This window comes from Drosophila albomicans, chromosome 2L (genome assembly GCF_009650485.2).
Source record: "Drosophila albomicans strain 15112-1751.03 chromosome 2L, ASM965048v2, whole genome shotgun sequence".
In the NCBI taxonomy this organism is placed as follows: Eukaryota; Metazoa; Arthropoda; class Insecta; order Diptera; family Drosophilidae; genus Drosophila; species Drosophila albomicans.
The window spans coordinates 12,494,697-12,515,086 of NC_047628.2; the positions used below are offsets into that span (position 1 = coordinate 12,494,697).

Sequence of the window (20,390 nt, forward strand, 5' to 3'; positions counted from 1 at the left end):
CAACTCGATCGGAGTACTACCAATATCTAATAAACAAAACAAATGCAGGCACACTGTTGAAATTCGGACAAAATTTAAGAAAAGCAGGGGTGGTCTTATAAGATGTTAACTGCCACACCCTGGTCTATACCCACCCAACCATGGTCATAAGATGAAACGTTTTTATGACCCCAAAACTATTACAACTCCCCCTTTATTTTATGTTCCCATGTCTCAGAACAAAATCTAGAATTTCATTATTAAAGTTCAATGACTCAAAGTTAACATCAGTATTTATTTATAACCAAAAACAAAACCATTTGTTCAAAATTAATTAGAATTATGACGATATAATTATTTCCATAATTTTCTTTATAGGGCAGTTATTATAATCCAATACAATATTCTTTTTTTATTAGCAACGGCCACTACTCATTTACAATAATAACTAAAAAAGAAGCAGATGTGATGACTAATAATATTTAATAAACAATCAATAATTCATAAGCAAACAAATTTTGGCAACTATTTTTGGATGCGCGCTTTAGCAAACATGAGGTTTTTATATTAAATTTACTATTTTTACTTTAAAATCTTTATTTTCTTCTCCAATCGTTTTTTTTTTTTTTTTTTTTTTTTTTTTTAAAATTTATTTGATTTTAATTTTATTGTGAAACATTTTTTTTTTTTATTTAATTATTGTGATATTTATTTTTTTTTATTTATTGATTTTTAATATCTCAACCACTTTTATAATTTTTATTTATTGATTTAATTTTTTTTTTTTTTTTTTAATTTAATTATTTGGCAATATTTTAATCATATTTAAACAAAAAAAAATTGTATTGAATTTATTTTTATTTTTGGTTTAATATTTTTACTCATGTTTAATATTTATTTTATTGTATTTATTATTGAATCATATTTATTATTTAATTTTTATTTATTTTATTTATAAGTTTTATTATTTTATTTTTAATTGTTATTATTTTATTTATATTTACTTTTTATATTTTATTTATCCAAAATTAATATTGACTTTTTATTAATTTATTTGTAAATCATGTTCAAACCACTGTGCTGTACCAACAAACAATAATAATAGTGACAATACAAGTGGAAGCAAATCAGTACTAAAAAGGTATAGGCCTGACCCAAAAGTTAGGGTATCAGCCGACAGCTCATATGCTGTTTGAAGCTTTCGCAACTGCGAAGAAGTATGAAAAAATACAATGCAAGCAAAACTGTGGGCAGCTGCTGCGTGGCCGAACAGGCACCAACATATGTATGTATGTATGTATGTAATTACATATGTACGAATATTTATGTTATAAAACTTCTTTTATGTATTTTTTTATTTCGGACACTCGGACTTAAAACTTACCCGACAGAACTCCACGACGAAGGCCTTCATGATGTTGTTGCTGTTGGTGATGATGATGTTGATGATGATAATGATTTTAATGATGATGATAATAATGATTGTTTATATACCTTAAAAGGTATATACTTTTGTTTGGTTGTTCACATACACACACATTGTCATAATTATTATTGTTTTGCACAGGGTTTTATGGTGGCTTGTTATTATGTATGAGATTATATTTGCATTATTTATTTATTTATATATTTTTTTTGAATTATTGTGTTTCACGTTGGATATACCCTTTAAGGCCTAGGGCAATAATGGTAAACAAAGCAAAGCAAACCAAAAAAAAATAGCGCAAAAAAAAATAAGTGCCAAATTACAATTGATATTTCTCTTTACTTTTCGTTATCTTTTTCGTTACTTATTATTTTATATGTATGGCAACTAAATTGTTGTTGTCAATATATTAATTGACGGCAAATGCAAATCTTGTTGCTTTTTATTTGGGCTTTTACCCCTTTTCTTATTGCCTCTGTGTACAACTATTGTATGACCTTTTAATTTTAACAAACTTATTTTTGTCATACTATTATTCACAAACTTGCACTACACATCTTCACTAGCACTGGCACTGGCACTGCACTGCTGCTGATGCTGCTGCTGCTGAGTGGAGACGGCGAACGATAGAAGCGGCAAACGAGAGAAGTGACGATTCTGGTACAAGAGCCTTGCGCGGCTCGGCACAGTGGTGCAAGAGTGATCTGCCCAGAGATGCACTGCACTTCACTGTTGTTGCTTTTTGGTTCTGCAGGCGGCAGACCAGAAATATAAAAAGGCTTCCGGCACGAAATAGTCGGCCTCCGCTGACTAACATGCGCCGGAATTGTGGAATTCAAATCCACTATAGGTGTAGAATTTTGTCTATCCGTATTATTTAATAGAAAATAATGACGGCTTAGACGAATTTTCACAATCTACATATGAGAAAAAATACGAAGTTAGGACCAATGTAAAATTTCATTATTTCATAGAAATAATTACCTTTGCGTAGCAAGCGTAACGAGCTGGTGTCTTTTCTTTGCTCAAAGCAAAGAAGCATCGATGGATGCTGATGATAATGACAGATTATGTTTGTCTTTTTATTCTGGTGATGCATGTGTTTTATATTTGTTTTAAAAAACACCATCAACCAAGAATGCATCCGTCTCTGATCGTAGTCCAATAAGAAAAGAATGAGAGCTGTCGTTGCCAAAGTGACAAAGCTCGTCTCCTTCTCCTACGATCTTTCGCTAGACAATTCACCACGGAGAAGAAATTTAATTTGCAGAGGTGTATTGTCCCTTTATCGTGCCATGGTTTGTGTCTTCGCTAACTTTGCGCGGCAAATTTAAAATCTCAAAAAGAAAGAGATTTTACGCCCAATTTTTTTATTTGCGACCATTACACCCACCAGATAATCTCACGAGTCATACAAAGGCAGATTAGATGGGAATTAGACTCGAATATCTTTCGCATGATACACTCCTAATTCTCTACCTTGTAGATTTTCCAATAGATAAAAAGAATTACCAATTTTCTTCTTTATCCGACATTTTGAGAACTGATGTCCTAGCTTTTTATTATAATTCTGACTGAAATCACTAAGATGGAAATTCCGTTTAAATACTTCTTGGCCTTCTTTATAAATGACAGGATTGGATCGAAGATTGTATTGTCTGGCGTTACGCTCGTAGGCTTCTCTACTACTTTTCTTAATGTCTTCTCGCAACAAAGCTAATTGATCACCTCTTTCTAAATATGGAGACTCCTCCAGCAAGGACAATTTTTTTAAGAGCTTGTAATCATCTCCGTGATTAATCATATTTACGCCAAATAATGCTTTGTAAGGGGAACAACCTATGGATTGATGAAGCGACGAACGTAAGGCAGATGAAATACTTGGCAAATACATATCCCATTCAGTTTGATCCGACTTAAGATAAGCACGAATAGCGGCTAATAAGGAACGATTCACTCGCTCCGCTGCATTGCTCTGAGGCGAATATAATGCAGTAAAAACATGACGAATACCGAATTTTGTCATAAACGCTTCAAATTCGTTTGATTTAAATTGTGAACCATTATCTGATACTATAATTTCAGGAACTCCAAATTCGGCAAAGATCCTTTGTGACAAAAACTCAGTTATTAACGACGTAGTGAACTTTTTCAATGGACATAGCCAATGGTAGCGACTAAAATGGTCAAGAACTATTAGTAAACCAATGTTTCCTTTGCGACTTCGTGGATAAGGACCCAAGATATCTATATAAAGCTTTTGAAATGGTCGACTAGAGACGCTTTGCTCTCCCATAGGCGGACGTAGTGTCATATTTGGAGCTTTAGTTTGCTTACACATATCACACTGCCTAATATAGTCTCTAATGTCTTTTGATAAACCTGGCCAAAATAAATTACGACGCACTCTTTCGATCGTCTTTTGCATTCCACCATGTGCAGAGCTTAGACTATCATGTGCTTGACAAATCACAGCTTCTCGCAGTCTCTCCGGTACCCAAAGCTTCCAACAATGAGAATCTTGAAGATTATCTCCTGTTGATGGCTCCGTTCGTATGTATACGAATTTGTCTACAACTTTAAGATCTGGAAATTTTTCACCATGAGATTCAACTTTCAATCTTAGATCTAGATAATCAGGTTCGAGAAACGCTGACGATTCTAAATCGATTTCCGGTCCCACAAGTTCTAAACTATCTATATCACCTTCACCTATCCGTGACAACGCGTCAGGAATAATATGATCTTTTCCTTTCCGATGAGAAATTGTGAATTTAAAAGCCTGTAATCGAAAAATCCAACGAGCTAATCGACCAGATACATTTTGCTGTCTCATAAGCCAGACGAGGCTAGAATGATCAGTGATTATCTCAAAGGGCTGTAATTCAAGGTAACATCTGAATTTCTCTACTGCTAAAATGACGGCTAAACATTCTCGTTCCGTGACACTATAGTTACGCTGAGATTTAGATAATTTCTTTGACATGTATGCTATAGGCTTTTCTTCTCCAGAAGTTGACAGTTGAATGAGCACCGCTCCAATTCCATAGTCACTAGCATCGCAATGCACATAAAATTTCCGACTAAAATCGGCATTTTGTAAAACCGGGGCTGATGTTAAAAGATTTTTTAACGTATCCATTGCAGACTGAGCTGCCGGGGTCCAATTAAAAGTTTTCTTAGTGGACAACACTTCAGTGATGGGAAAGGTAATTTCCGCAAAATTTTGTATGAAGCGTCGGTACCATCCGCAAACTCCAAGGAAACCTCGTACTTGTTTTAAGTTTTTGGGTGTGGGCCAATTTTGGACACAGGATATTTTCTCTGGATCTGGAGAAATTCCATCGCTTCCAATAACGTATCCTAAATAGTTTACTGTTGTAACACAAAATTTGCTTTTTGAAATATTTAATGTGAGATTAGCCTTTTTAAATTGATCAGCTATACGCACTAATACTGCCAAATGTGACTCAAAATCTCCTGAGACAATACATAAGTCATCAAGATAACCAAAAACACAATAACGTAAGTCTGGTGGAATTAAGTCATCCATCAATCGACACATTGTGGATGGAGCATTACATAACCCAAAAGGCATGACGGTAAACTGAAACAGCGAACGACCGGGAACAGTAAAAGCTGTTAACGGTTTGGCTTCATCAGACAACTCAATTTGCCAATAAGCGTCTTTAAGATCCAACTTCGTAATTAAGTTAGCTTTTGGTAAACGAGAAAATATTCCTTCAATGCTCTGTAGGGGATAAGCATCCTTTTTCGTTACTTCGTTAAGTTTTCGCGCATCAAGACATAATCGGACCTTATTTGGTTTCACCACAAGACGAATAGGTGAGCTCCATGCTGACTGTGACGGTTCAATGACTCCTAGCTCTAACATACGATCAATCTCTTTGTACATCAACTTCTCTACAGCTGGACTAATTGGATAGTTTCGTTGCTTCACCGCTTTAGCATCAGAAATATCTATATGATGTTTAATTAACGCAGTTCGTCCGAGACCTTGCTTTTCGAAATTCGGAAATAATGCTTTGACCGCTTCCAGTTGACGAGATTGTAATTCGGACAATGGATAGTGATCTTCAAATTCGATATTTTCAGTTTCTTCTTCAGAAATAGAGCTAATAATTCCAGGTGCTAATGCAAAAATACGCCAAAAATCTATGCCAAGAATTAATCGCTGAGCTATAGAAGGTATGACATACAAGTCAATATCTTCTTGCTGCTTCTTATATTGCATGCTCACTCTCAGAATTCCGAGTACCTGATGTGGTTTGGCATCGGCGGTACGCACTTGCGATTTAATGGGTTTAAAATTTGGTAAATCAGAAAAATTTTCTAATGCTAGCGACGATCCAATGCAACTAATGTTGGCTCCGGTGTCGAGCAAACCAAATTCGCTAAAAGTTAGGAACGCGACTTTCGCGTAACTACGTCGATCCGACTCATTTTGAAAAACTGTTGAGATAACCAGTTTCTTTTGTTTCTTTATTTTTCTATAATATTTTCGCATACGTAAGGTATTACGACGGCTCTTAACTAAATGTGTTCTAAAAATTCTATCTCTTACTAAATTATAATTCCTTAATCTTTCATGGTAAGGTAAAAATCTTAACATCGTGCGTTCATCACCGATGTATCCTTCATTTTCTCTAATCTTAGGTTCTATTTTATTACCTATCTCTACTGTCGGGACATCCTTCCTGCATTGAATGCCCCGGATTGACGGTTTTCCGACCTCTGTTTACAGGTTTGACAATTCGGCTTGTATACCTGAGGAGTACCGCATCCGTAACAAAAAACTCTACGCTCATTTAAGCAATTCTCCCAGATGTGTCCGGGGATTTCACAGTTCCAACAAACTAATTTAGAAGCAGTTCCTCGCTTTAATTCAGCTATCTCTGCCTCGACCTCAGAACTAGACTCTTCTTCGGGAGCAGTTTCTTCAACAGCATAAACTCGAGAAGTTTCTTTGGCCTTAAAAGATACTGATCGATTTTTTCCAACTTCCTGTAGAAAATTTTCGCGTTTTTGTACCAGACGACGTAAAGCGGATATAGAAGAGACTTTCTCAAACAATAACCTGTCTTTCATATCTGTTAGCAGATTACCTTGAATCATTTCCACGAATTCGTCTTCTGGAAAACTGACCGACAACTTATCCATAAGCTTACATATGTTTTCATAAAACGAATCAAAAGATTCGCCAACTTTTTGTTTACGAGCTCTTATCTGTTCTCGAAGTTCAGTGACAGAACGGCTCTCGCGATATTGCTCTCTTAACTCTTCACAAAACTCTTCCCAAGTGAAGGTTTGAACTCTTCGATGGAAACGCCAAAACCAACTACTGGCTTTTCCATTCAGTAATAAGTGAATATGTTTGTTCAATAATTGAAAATCATTGTTTAAGTTTTCTCGAGTGAGAATGTTCACTCTATACAAAAATCCTTCAACCGATAAACCTTCCGACGAACCATCAAAACGAACACCCCACTTTTGTAACATATCAGCAATTTTATGTGTAGTCAATAATGGACCCAAATTGGTGTTACGTGAGCTTCTCTGGCTGGACGATAACCCTTCCACGGTTTGATCTGCTGCTGCTGCAGTTGCTACTATCAAACCTGAACTATTCATAGAAGCGATTACTCGACTCACCGTTTCTCTTACGATTGATTCTATATCTGGTTCTGGAGTTTGTATATTACGACGACCATTATTTGGCCTCGAAGGCTGTACTGGTCTAAATGGTCTTCCTCTTCTTCTAGGTGCATTTCCTCTTTCGTAAGCAGGCACTTTTGGTCTGGCCCCCTGATTGTTGGGCGTACTACGAAGTGGAGAATTCCTCTCAGTACTTGTACTGTGATCGATATTACTTCTCGCTTCTTCATCGGCAGCCGACAACGCTTGCGCGGCGTCAAATTGACGTTGCAATGAACGTGTAACGATTTGCGAGATTACGGGTTGATTTGGTTGCGTAGACAATTGCGATTGCTGTTTGGCATTAGGCGAATGATTTCCTACAACCACTTTCCATTCGTTATGACTAACCTTTTTCAAACAACTTGGACACTCTTTAATACTTTTGATTCGATTTTCTAGACAATTTTTGTGAAACACATGACCACAATTAGTTATCGCACAAGGTTGTGTATGCGACATGTGTTCACTGCAAATAAGACAAATATTTTCAGCCGCTTCTGCTGGTGGCAGTGGCTGAGGTTCTTCAAAACTACGTGTAACGGGCATATTTCAAATTTAGATTTCCATCGACATTTTTGGGAGACATAAATAAAAAGGAGTTTAAACTTTGTTCCGACTCAACAGTGGAGGATTATTAATATGGGCTATTGAAACTAAACTTTGTCATTTTTGATACCTGATTACATCGAAGGCTTCTTCGTATTCTTCGGACAACGATACGCCTATGCATATACTATTGTATTCCAGAAGAAAGCGGAGTTACAATCGATCTTCATCAATGCGATACCAAAAAAGAGCAAAAGTTACTAGAAACTAATAAATTATTTGAACTATTAAGCAATCTCAATACCGATAATTTTGGTCGATAATATTCAAAGATTCAAATATTCGAATTCCGAAAATGTATAAAGAGGTATTACTTAAATTGCTCCAACAATTTATAAGACCTAGCGAAAACAAACGAGCTTGGTATTGAAGGATGTAAGGCTCTCGATAATCGATAACAGAATTACACAAGATAATCCTTAAGAGATGCAAAGTGCGATTCGGTCGAGTAATTTCACATACGTAAGATTAGTCAAAGTCCAGAATCGAAGACACTTTACTCCTTCTGCCCTACTTCCATCAAAGTAGGCCAACAACAACCTGTATCGGATCTTCCGATGCTGTTACAAGTTTCACGATGCTAAAGTTGTTGCTGCCCCACGTTGGGCGCCAAAAATTTATGTGACGTTGCCAGTCTCACATTGGGTTAGCCAACCATTTATGATGGCGTTGCTAGACCCACGATTGAGCGCCAAAAAATTCCTAAGAATAGTCAGCCCCGGATGTGAGAAGACGGTTGCAAATATCATTCACAACCATCTCGCGTGCAAGCATATAGCGGAGCGGGACCCATTGAACCCTTAGCTCTTTCGGGATTGTGGGGTGGGTTTTTGCTATACTTTACACGAAGCCACGAAAACTTTATTATTATAGAGTCCCTCCTGATTCAAAAAAAAAAAAAAACACATGAGTCGATCCTCTTGTCAATAATCTAACCCGACTCGAATCTACAATACAACTCGATCGGAGTACTACCAATATCTAATAAACAAAACAAATGCAGGCACACTGTTGAAATTCGGACAAAATTTAAGAAAAGCAGGGGTGGTCTTATAAGATGTTAACTGCCACACCCTGGTCTATACCCACCCAACCATGGTCATAAGAAGAAACGTTTTTATGACCCCAAAACTATTACAACTCCCCTTTATTTTATGCTCCCATGTCTCAGAACAAAATCTAGAATTTCATTATTAAAGTCCAATGACTCAAAGTTAACATCAGTATTTATTTATAACCAAAAACAAAACCATTTGTTCAAAATTAATTAGAATTATGACGATATAATTATTTCCATAATTTTCTTTATAGGGCAGTTATTTTAATCCAATACAATATTCTTTTTTTATTAGCAACGGCTACTACTCATTTACAATAATAACTAAAAAAGAAGCAGATGTAATGACTAATAATATTTAATAAACAATCAATAATTCATAAGCAAACAAATTTTGGCAACTATTTTTGGATGCGCGCTTTAGCAAACATGAGGTTTTTCTATTAAATTTACTATTTTTACTTTAAAATCTTTATTTTCTTCTCCAATCGTTTTTTTTTTTTTTTTTTTTTTATTTTTAAACTTTATTTGATTTTAATTTTATTGTGAAACATTTTTTTTTTTATTTAATTATTGTAGATATTTATTTTTTTTTATTTATTGATTTTTAATATCTCAACCACTTTTATAATTTTTATTTATTGATTTTTTTTTTAAAGTTAATTATTTTGCAATATTTTAATCATATTTAAACAAAAAAAATTGTATTGAATTTATTTTTATTTTTGGTTTAATATTTTTACTCATGTTTAATATTTATTTTATTGTATTTATTATTGAATCATATTTATTATTTAATTTTTATTTATTTTATTTATAAGTTTTATTATTTTATTTTTAATTGTTATTATTTTATTTATATTTACTTTTTATATTTTATTTATCCAAAATTAATATTGACTTTTTATTAATTTATTTGTAAATCATGTTCAAACCACTGTGCTGTACCAACAAACAATAATAATAGTGACAATACAAGTGGAAGCAAATCAGTACTAAAAAGGTATAGGCCTGACCCAAAAGTTAGGGTATCAGCCGACAGCTCATATGCTGTTTGAAGCTTTCGCAACTGCGAAGAAGTATAAAAAAACACAATGCAAGCAAAACTGTGGGCAGCTGCTGCGTGGCCGAACAGGCACCAACATATGTATGTATGTATGTATGTAATTACATATGTACGAATATTTATGTTATAAAACTTCTTTTATGTATTTTTTTATTTCGGACACTCGGACTTAAAACTTACCCGACAGAACTCCACGACGAAGGCCTTCATGATGTTGTTGCTGTTGGTGATGATGATGTTGATGATGATAATGATTTTAATGATAATGGTAATAATGATTGTTTATATACCTTAAAAGGTATATACTTTTGTTTGGTTGTTCACATACACACACATTGACATAATTATTATTGTTTTGCACAGGGTTTTATTGTGGCTTGTTATTATGTATGAGATTATATTTGCATTATTTATTTATTTATATATTTTTTTGAATTATTGTGTTTCACGTTGGATATACCCTTTAAGGCCTAGGGCAATAATGGTAAACAAAGCAAAGCAAACCAAAAAAAATAGCGCAAAAAAAAAATAAGTGCCAAATTACAATTGATATTTCTCTTTACTTTTCGTTATCTTTTTCGTTACTTATTATTTTATATGTATGGCAACTAAATTGTTGTTGTCAATATATTAATTGACGGCAAATGCAAATCTTTTTTGCTTTTTATTTGGGCTTTTACCCCTTTTCTTATTGCCTCTGTGTACAACTATTGTATGACCTTTTAATTTTAACAAACTTATTTTTGTCATACTATTATTCACAAACTTGCACTACACATCTTCACTAGCACTGGCACTGGCACTGCACTGCTGCTGATGCTGCTGCTGCTGAGTGGAGACGGCGAACGATAGAAGCGGCAAACGAGAGAAGTGACGATTCTGGTACAAGAGCCTTGCGCGGCTCGGCACAGTGGTGCAAGAGTGATCTGCCCAGAGATGCACTGCACTTCACTGTTGTTGTTTTTTTTGGTTCTGCAGGCGGCAGACCAGAAATATAAAAGGCTTCCGGCACGAAATAGTCGGCCTCCGCTGACTAACATGCGCCGGAATTGTGGAATTCAAATCCACTATAGGTGTAGAATTTTGTCTATCCGTATTATTTAATAGAAAATAATGACGGCTTAGACGAATGTTCACAATCTACATATGAGAAAAAATACGAAGTTAGGACCAATGTAAAATTTCATTATTTCCTAGAAATAATTACCTTTGCGTAGCAAGCGTAACGAGCTGGATTCTTTTCTTTGCTCAAAGCAAAGAAGCATCGATGGATGCTGATGATAATGACAGATTATGTTTGTCTTTTATATTCTGGTGATGCATGTGTTTTATATTTGTTTTATTAAAAACACCATCAACCAAGAATGCATCCGTCTCTGATCGTAGTCCAATAAGAAAAGAATGAGAGCTGTCGTTGCCAAAGTGACAAAGCTCGTCTCCTTCTCCTACGATCTTTCGCTAGACAATTCACCACGGAGAGGAAATTTAATTTGCAGAGGTGTATTGTCCCTTTATCGTGTCATGGTTTGTGTCTTCGCTAACTTTGCGCGGCAAATTTAAAATCTCAAAAAGAAAGAGATTTTACGCCCAATTTTTTTATTTGCGACCATTACAACATGTCCCTTGCCGCCACAATTATAGCATTTTATAGCGTTATTATTATTATCTTTGTCGTCATATTTTTCCTTTGCGTCACTCCACTGTTCTTTTTTATTTGTATTTTTTGAATGATCATCGTTTTCCACATAGTTCACTTTTCCCTTTATTTTTTCGTACGCTTTTAGTTTTTCTTTGAACTCTTTGATATCTCGGGCATTATATAATATAGATTTATTAACACTTCGATCACTTATACCATCTATCACGTATTGCATAATAGCTTCATCATCTATATTTCCACGCGTTGCTAGTTCCTTCATTATCAGTAAGTACTCTAAGACACTTTCACTTCGTTTCATTTTTCTTTCACTCATCTGTTTGTGAAGTTCTGCACTATTCGTTGTCTTTTTGAATTCACTAAGAAGTGCTTGTTTTAATGCTTGCCACGTTGATATGCCACGCTCACTTAATACAAACATACGAGCCAAACCTCTAAGAGATCGTTTTGCAAATATAAACTTATGTAAGCTGTCCCACTGCATTATAGAAGCCATATCTTCAAAATCATTAATCCACACTTCGATTGATAATGTATCGTCGCCACTGAACAAACGAATTGAATCCTCGATATCTCGAAAATTAAGAGCGAATCTTAGCACGTTCCCATTGCCTACGGCAGCGAACTCAATATTTCTTTCCATTACTGTCGAATTAGCTGTAGTTGGTTTGCTTCTATTTTCTTTTTCACGAGCACTCGGTATTTCTGCTGTTCTATATCTCTCGTCACTACCTGCCAGACTCACACTTTCGTCGTTAACGTTGTTCACATCGTCTATGTGCACTTCGTTTAATTCGTCAGCTACATCGTTAGCGTCAAAATCATCATCATCGTCATCTTCTTCTTGTTTAGCATCGGCATCAAGCAGTTGTCCCCTTCGCATATTCGAGAATATGTGATTTGCTAAATCGTTCACATTATGACGTATGTCAAGCAAATGGCAGATTATAACAAGATCACCGTCTGTTAGATTTGCAGCAACGAAATTTATTTTCTCCTTGTATTCTTGGCTAGTTTCATCATATTCAAATCCTTTAAATTCACGTAAGCGTTCACGATTTTTACGATCTCCTTCACTTTCAAACACAAATTTATGCAGCAAACTAATATTCTTTCTTTTTGCAATTCGCAAATTTTTGCATACCTCTTCAAATTCACCAAGTCGCGACATTTTTTCGAATTTCACCAGAATGTTTCTCAATGTTCACGATTTTTTATGTATTCGTAAATGTATGTCGGACACACGCTTGTAAACGTTTACGCAACTTTGCACACCATTGTGAAATAGTTCAATTTGCACACATTACACCACATTGTGAAATACTTCATTTGGCTTTTTTTTTTTTTTTTTTTTTTAGGTTGAGCCCCCAATATATGTGGGATTGGTTTTATGATTATGTTTATTTATTATTTCATAAGTTTAATCCTTAATTATTATGATATTTAGTTTATTTATTAATTTAATTATTTAAAAATATACGTCGCGGTCGTCGTTAGCACGTCTTGCTTTTCTCGTCGTCGTCACCAAAGTCATCTTCCAAGTCTCTTGTATCGACTTCCTTCTCAATCGATACTCCTTCTCAATCGATACTCCTATATTCATATCATCGAAACTCCTTTCTTCATATCATCGATAGGGGATAGATTGGCGTTGCCAGACCCATTCCCACATTTATTATTCAAGATTTAGAATTAAATTAAAAATTCAATAAATACCTAATATTATATTAATGAAAACAAGTTAGAAAGCTACAGTCGAGTGTGGTCGACTGTGAGATACCCGCTACCCATTTTCAATAAAGGCAAAATATTGAGGTATCATTTTCAAAATATACCGAAAATACTTAAAAATACTAAAAATATACCAACTGATATGTTTGGTATATCGATAAAGTACACCATTCAAAATAGACGGCACAATTTACCAGATTGTCGGCCAAAGCAACTCAGACCCATAGTAAGTAGGTGTTTTTGCCCATACAAAAGTATTTCTTTAATAACTTCCACAATTTTTATCTGATCGCAACCAAATTTTCAGGAATCATAACTACTATAGTTATTATTATATATACCACAATTTGCAACTCTAGATTTAAAATTACGCTTGTTATTCGATTTGTTTGATTTGCAGGGGCGGAAGTGGGCGTGGCAAAAATTTGAAACAAACTTGATCTGCGTGCAAACATAAAAAATGCTTTCGAAAAAAATTATAGCTCTATCTCTTATAGTCTCTGAGATCTAGGTGTTCATACGGACAGACGGACAGACACACAGACGGACAGACGGACATGGCTAGATCGTCTCAGCTGTTGACGCTGATCAAGAATATATATACTTTATAGGGTTGGAGATTTTTCCTTCTACCTGTTACATACATTTACTGTCGGCACAAAATTATAATACTCGTACCCTTCTACCCTATGGGTAGCGGGTATAATAATATACATAAATATAACGAAAAAATTAAGCAATAAAATCAAGGATTTTTCTAACTTTATATCGAACAAAGATTAAGATTAAAACATTGATATAATAGTCAATGGCACATATATTAAAAGAACAAACAAATATTTTTTTTATCACATAATCAATCAATCAATTCTTCCACACAACAGTGCAATAAGTTCGATAACAAAGTCAAGTGAACGAAAGTTCTTTTGATTCCAAGCTTATCTTTGCGAACTTTCTTTTGCATGCCTTTCGAAAAATCATGCATTGTCCATTGAAGACTCCGGCCGCAGCTGCTCATCATGCTTTATTGTACATACTTATCTACATATACGCATACATGCGTATGTATGTGAATACGTACATATGTATATATTTGATTTTTTCTTCTCTTTCACTACGAGTCGTCGCTCGTCGTTGACCGACTTTCGCTGCTGTCGTGAGTCACAGAAATGCTTCGATTGTGTCGATCGTTTTGTGGACGTCGCTGCTGACGTCGCCACCGTCGCCCCGCCAACGCTTGCTTATCAGCTGCTGCTCAGCAAGCGTCAATGCCAGCGCGTAACTTTTACCAAAAAAAAAAACAAAAACAAAAAACACACACACACAGACAGAATACACAAACAAACACGAATTTGTTGTCTTGACGCACGTGTCGTGTCTCTTTTGCTGCTCGCCTGTTCAATTAGCAAACTATTTAAAATGTTTTAAACTTTTTTACGCTCTCCGTTGGTTAAATTTTATAAACAAAATAAAAATATTTATAAAGAGCGCACACTCATGCCCTGTTGATTTATTTTGTTTATATTGCGGCTGAAGATCTTTTTTGTTCACACACACGCCCAACTCGTCTGCGTCTTCTTGTTTCCCATAATCCTCTACGCGGCCCACAGAAATGTAAACTGCAACAGAAAAACCAAAAAGCACTCTCTTCACTTTGTCGCTCTCTTTTTCTTAGGCTCTTTGGTGCTCTCTAATTCGCTCTCCACGCCTTTGTTGTTGCGTTTGCTTGCCCTCAGCATAGCGTTGTTTCTATGCTTGCTACGGCGTAACGGTAAATCCGTAAAACTCTAGGAAATACGGTATTATTTTGTACTAATTCGAATAGGCGTACAGCTTTGAAGAGAAACAATTCCCCATACTACGGCGACGCAACAAAAGTGTCGCAACGACTCAACGATAAAGTCCGTAGTTGGCCCAACGTATTGCATGAATGTGTGTGTGTGTAAGTGCGCGTGTTACGTATGTGCATGTGTGTGTGTGTACACTTGTGTGTTTATCTTTCTGTGGTGCTGCTTTAATTTGTTTATTCGCTCATTTAAAATTCCTCGCTGAGCTTTGAATATATTCGTTTTAAATAACGCCTCATACACTGCGAGATAATAATTATATTTTTTTATTTCATTTTAAAATTAAATAATGTGGTTATTTAATTTTGAACAATAATCGTAAAAGCATAAATTGTGTTTTTAATATACCGTTTAGTATTATTTGTTTTTGTGGTAAAAAAATATTTTCAAGAAACCTTACTCAATAAAATGTACACCTTGTTGCTATATAAATAATTTGACAACTTATTATAATATTTTAAAGTTATTTTTATTATTGAAAACCGAAATTAACTAATTAGTTCAGAGGTAATTTGTTTTTACATAATATGAACTAATTTGCTGTAGTTTTATTTGTAACTTTAAGATTTCTTCAAGTGTACAATACCGCATAAAAATCACGTTTATCCAAAAACTTGACAGAGTGGAGACAGATACAAACACGTCCACTTAAAAACTGTCCGCCTGGGAATTTGGATAAATGCGCCCCATTCAAATGGCCCACTGTGGATCGAATGAAATCGAAAGTGCTCAGCTGATTTGATCACATAATACAATATTCAGATTCATTTCCCAAGTACAAATATAAAATCAAAGAATCTCTACACAAAGTGGTTTCAGGTCGATGGAATATATTCTCTTTATATTCAAACTCACATTACTATCCACACAATTCACGAGTGCACAGTAATGTGAACACACTCGCACTCACAGCAATATTGCTGAGCGTGTGCTACTGAAACGCTTATCAGCAGGCAACCTCGTGTGGGCTTTACGCCCGCCTCCCAATGCCACATTAACAATTTCCACTGGGAACCCAAGCGAGTGGAGCGAGTGAAATGCATTGGGCAAACAACTTTCAAGCGTTTGCTGTGCGCTTGTTACAAAAAGTTTATGATTTCGTATTAAACAAAAAAATAATGTTTAATGCCGTGTAGAAAAGAAAAATATTATTAAGTTGGATGGTTAGTAAGTTTATGTCCGCCTCTATAAGGTCGCTCAGCTGAGTGGATTGTTAAATTAACCCTAGTAAGGCAGTAATAATATTTTTAAAAAGTGAAATAATAATAAAAGTTGTGATGAATAATAAATATTTTACTATTTTCGCATTAATAAAACCTGCTAAAAGTTATAGTATTTATTTCAACAATATTAACAACTTCATTTGGTTCAAATTCGTTTGCTCTGTAAACTTAGTCGCATCGGCTTTCTAGTATTAAAACGTCAGCCCATCGTCATTGTTTACTCTGTCTCTCTCTGTCTTGATCATTGCCTTTCACACAGTCGTTCTCGCTTTACGCTTGCCTTGCCTTTCACTCAACTGTTGCTGCTGACGTCAGCAGTATAATTCACTGGCGCTCTCTCAGTTCAATGCTCTCCACTCTGTGTTACGCTCTCGCGCTCTTTGTATGCGCCGCTGCTTGCGGTCAACGATCTTCGAAATTTCGGTATGTGCGAGTTCGTTGAACTGCCGAAAAAGCAAGTGAACTCGATTCATTTGTTGAGGCGACAACTGCTTGTTGCGGCTGCGTGCCTGATACAGCCAACAAGCGTCTGATTTTTCTTTCAATCGTCGTCGCTGCGATCGAGGGTTGGCACTGGCCATTGTGGGGCTGGGTCAGGGGCGGTCCCTGAACGTGACATTATTGTGGGGCATTCACCTTTTTCTCCATTTCCAGCTGAGTGCCAGAGAGCATTGAACCTGACTGACTGACTGTGCTGTGTGTGCGGAGGTCAATGCAAGTGAATCGCGTTGCCTTCGCTCAAAAAGTGGGTTAAACAGCGGGGCCAGGGCCCTAGCCCCCAAAAACCAGCAGGGCCATGGCAGCTAGTGGCTAGCCATCGCATCACTTTCGTTTTTTATGTAGAAATCGATAGCTTGATTTGTTTATGGAACAGGCGAGCAGGCAATGCAACCTAGCGACAAACAGACAACTTACTGCATGAATACTTGAAGGTTTTAATACCAACGACGACAACAACAACGACAAACAATACAATTTGAGGGCCAGCCGTGCGTACAATTATCATGCTTACAAACACACTCACACACACACAGAGAGAGACGGACGCGTGTTTGTCTTTTGTTGTTGGTTTCTATGCCGCTGGCTGTTACGGAGTGAAGCAACCCCCCATTGTGCGTCTTCTTCTTCACTTCTTCGCTTCACTTTCGCTTTTTTCAACATGATCGATAATATACAGGCACAAAGTAATAGGCGCACAAAACGCACAGTTCAACGAAACTCGACTCCATCGTTTCATTTAGTTTCGTCGCGGTGCGTCGACGTCAACGTCAAAGTCGACGTCGTCGTCGTCGCTTGCTTGCTGACCTCGTTTCTCTGCGTCATTGTTGTTGCCAGCAGTGCTTATGCTGTTGTTGTTGTTGTTGATGTTGTTGCTGTGCTCGCATTGTTGTTGTCGCGCTAACAATTGAAACGAACGAAGGGAAGAGCAACGCAGCATAAGGAAGCAATACATATGTAAATATGTGTGTGTGATTACGTGAATATAAAATGTATGTGAATGTGAGTGAACTTGCTTATATGATGGCAATTTACATATCTACTTACAATTTTGTATCTTTTAAGTTCACTCACAAATATTTTAATGCCTGTTGCTATGGATATTTTGTGAAGAGGATTTATTGCCACATTTCATTGGAGAAAGTAATCGACAGATTTTGCCAACATATTAAAGCAACACTTCAAGATGTTTACTTAAGAAACAATTTTAAAATGCGAGTCTAAAAAAAATTAAATTAATTTACAAAATAGTAGATTATTTGGAAACCATAAAAATTATAATATTAACGACTGTATAACTTATCATCCTTTATAAGTTTGCCTTAAATATAAATTATACTATTTTATGTTAAATAAAGGGTAAACAAAACATAATCAAATAATTACAAATAAAAAGTAAAAATTTGCAAGAATTGCAAAATTGAAAACTAAATCTGGCGATAATTTTTGGGATAACATATGTATGTGTTACGGATTTTTCTGGATTTTAGCAGAAGAATAAAGTTGTTTTCAAATAATTTAAGAAGTAGTATTTTTGTTAATAATAGTTTTTGGTTATTATTTCATTTCGTTCTATGAAAATTTTTTAAGAAAGCTACTATTTTTGTCGTTAGTTATTGGCTTTTTTGCAATATACTAAATTAAAATGTAAACATATTCCATATTCATGTAAATATGTAATTGAAATATTATCTTAGTTAACCAAATAATATAATATAATATTATACTATATTATTTTATATTAACCAAATAATGTAATATTACATATATAATACTATATTATTTGGTTAACTTCGCGTCTTTAAAAAATTTGTTTGCATTTCTAAATATTTGGAAATTTGTACCCTATATTTTCGTATAGCCCATTAGCATGTTAATTGTATTTATCTCAGCCATACTTCGCATCTAGTTTTGTTTACATACGCACACACAGATATGTACGTATGTACATCTGTTTGTTAATATGAATGTATAAACAGATGTAGCAATGTGTGTGTACATAGGCGTTTTTATGAGTACGACGATTATTGTTGTTCGTTTTTTGGTTTTCCAAGGTTTTCCAGTCCACGTCGATCATGTGTGTGTGTGTGTGCTCGTGTGTGTGTGAGGTTTGCGATTCAAGGTTTCCTTTTTGTCTCGACATAAAGTGCAAAAGTGGCAAGAGCCACTGGCAGTTGGTAAACCTTCTGTTGGCCTGGCCAAAATAGAACAGCAACGGTTTCTAAATAGTAACTGGGAACTAAAACTAATAGCTGAGGAGCCTTTAGAGCAGATGACACTACAATTCTCTATGCTTGCCGGCAAAAAAAAAAAAAAAAAAAAAATGCTACTGTCTTTATATGGATTTCGGCAAAATAAATAGTTTTTGTTTACGCAAATTTCGTGGCGTCCATTTGTGTGGGGGCGTTGGGGGCATTTGCGGGTGGGCGAGTGAGCGATGCCGCCCGGCTAGACAAGCTCCCGGTGTACGGCATGGCGTATGTGATTAGTTTTTTCGTACTATTTGGAACCGGCGCACAGCGATCCATAGACGGCACCTTCTTCGCTCTCTGGGGGCAGCATGAAATTGTTATGTTTATATGAGTACAACAAAAACAACAACAACAACAGTAGCAACGACAACAACGAGAAAAACAATGTTCAGTGCTCGCGAGTGCCGTAAAAATCAACGTGAATCAACAATTAGCATTCAAGGTTAACCAGAAATGAGCTGACTGACTGAGTCGCGACTTGGGGACAATCGACAACTGACAACACAACCTCTCACACACACACACAGTCTGTTGCTGCTTACCAATTGTTTTTTTTACCAGTCCCAATTCCAGTCACAGCTCCAACAACAGCAACAGCGATCAGACCTCAAGCCCAGCAACAACTACAAACAAACCGGTTTCGACGCTGCTAGAGCCTAGTATATACTATATAGATTCTATAAATAACATAGTTCGATCGTAGCATAAAACTCATCTACAGATACCTAAAACATGAGCACTTAACTTAAGTGATAAATTTGTAGTGTATAGCATTTTTTTTTGTTTTGCTTATGAAAAGTTTTTGTTTCAAAATTAAATAAAATAAACGGAGTATCAAAAATATTTTAATTTGAAACAATATATGGAAGATGATACAAATATCCTCATATTTAAAAACATGATAGAATAAAAAAATATAAATAATAAAAAATAATAATAACAATAATAAAACAAATTTAAAACTCAAAACATCATAATTTGAATATTAGATATTTGTAATTATTTAGAGCTTTTAGTTATTTATTGCATTATATATTAAAATATTATCTTTAACTAATTTTTAAGTACATGAGACAAGATTTTTGCATATAAAGTTATTTACAAATTTTATTTTTTATAAGCAGTAGATTTTTTAAAATTACTCTAGGAACAATTATTATTTAAATGAGTTAAAATATTAATATCATTAGATTTATATTTTTTAAGTAAATTAAGTATTTATTTACAGGTTTTCAATAATTAGATTTTATAATTAGTTTAAATAATTAGACGTCTTTGCAACTTCACAATACAACAGCACTATTGAAAAATTAAAATTAAATTAAATTAA

General features: G+C 35.1%; 1 protein-coding gene and 1 long non-coding RNA gene across 2 annotated transcripts in view; one reads left to right on the forward strand and one right to left on the reverse strand.

Annotated features, from left to right (window-relative positions):
* Window positions 1–20,390, forward strand: part of LOC117566193 (uncharacterized) — a 62,331-nt gene that overhangs the window by 37,873 nt on the left and 4,068 nt on the right. The gene's annotated exons all lie outside the window — the stretch shown is intronic.
* LOC127565321 (uncharacterized) lies at window positions 793–11,066 on the reverse strand. The gene is made up of 2 exons (XR_007954679.1): window positions 10,143–11,066; window positions 793–1,473 (listed from the first exon to the last, which is right to left on the reverse strand). It is a non-coding gene; the product is annotated as an uncharacterized LOC127565321 (long non-coding RNA).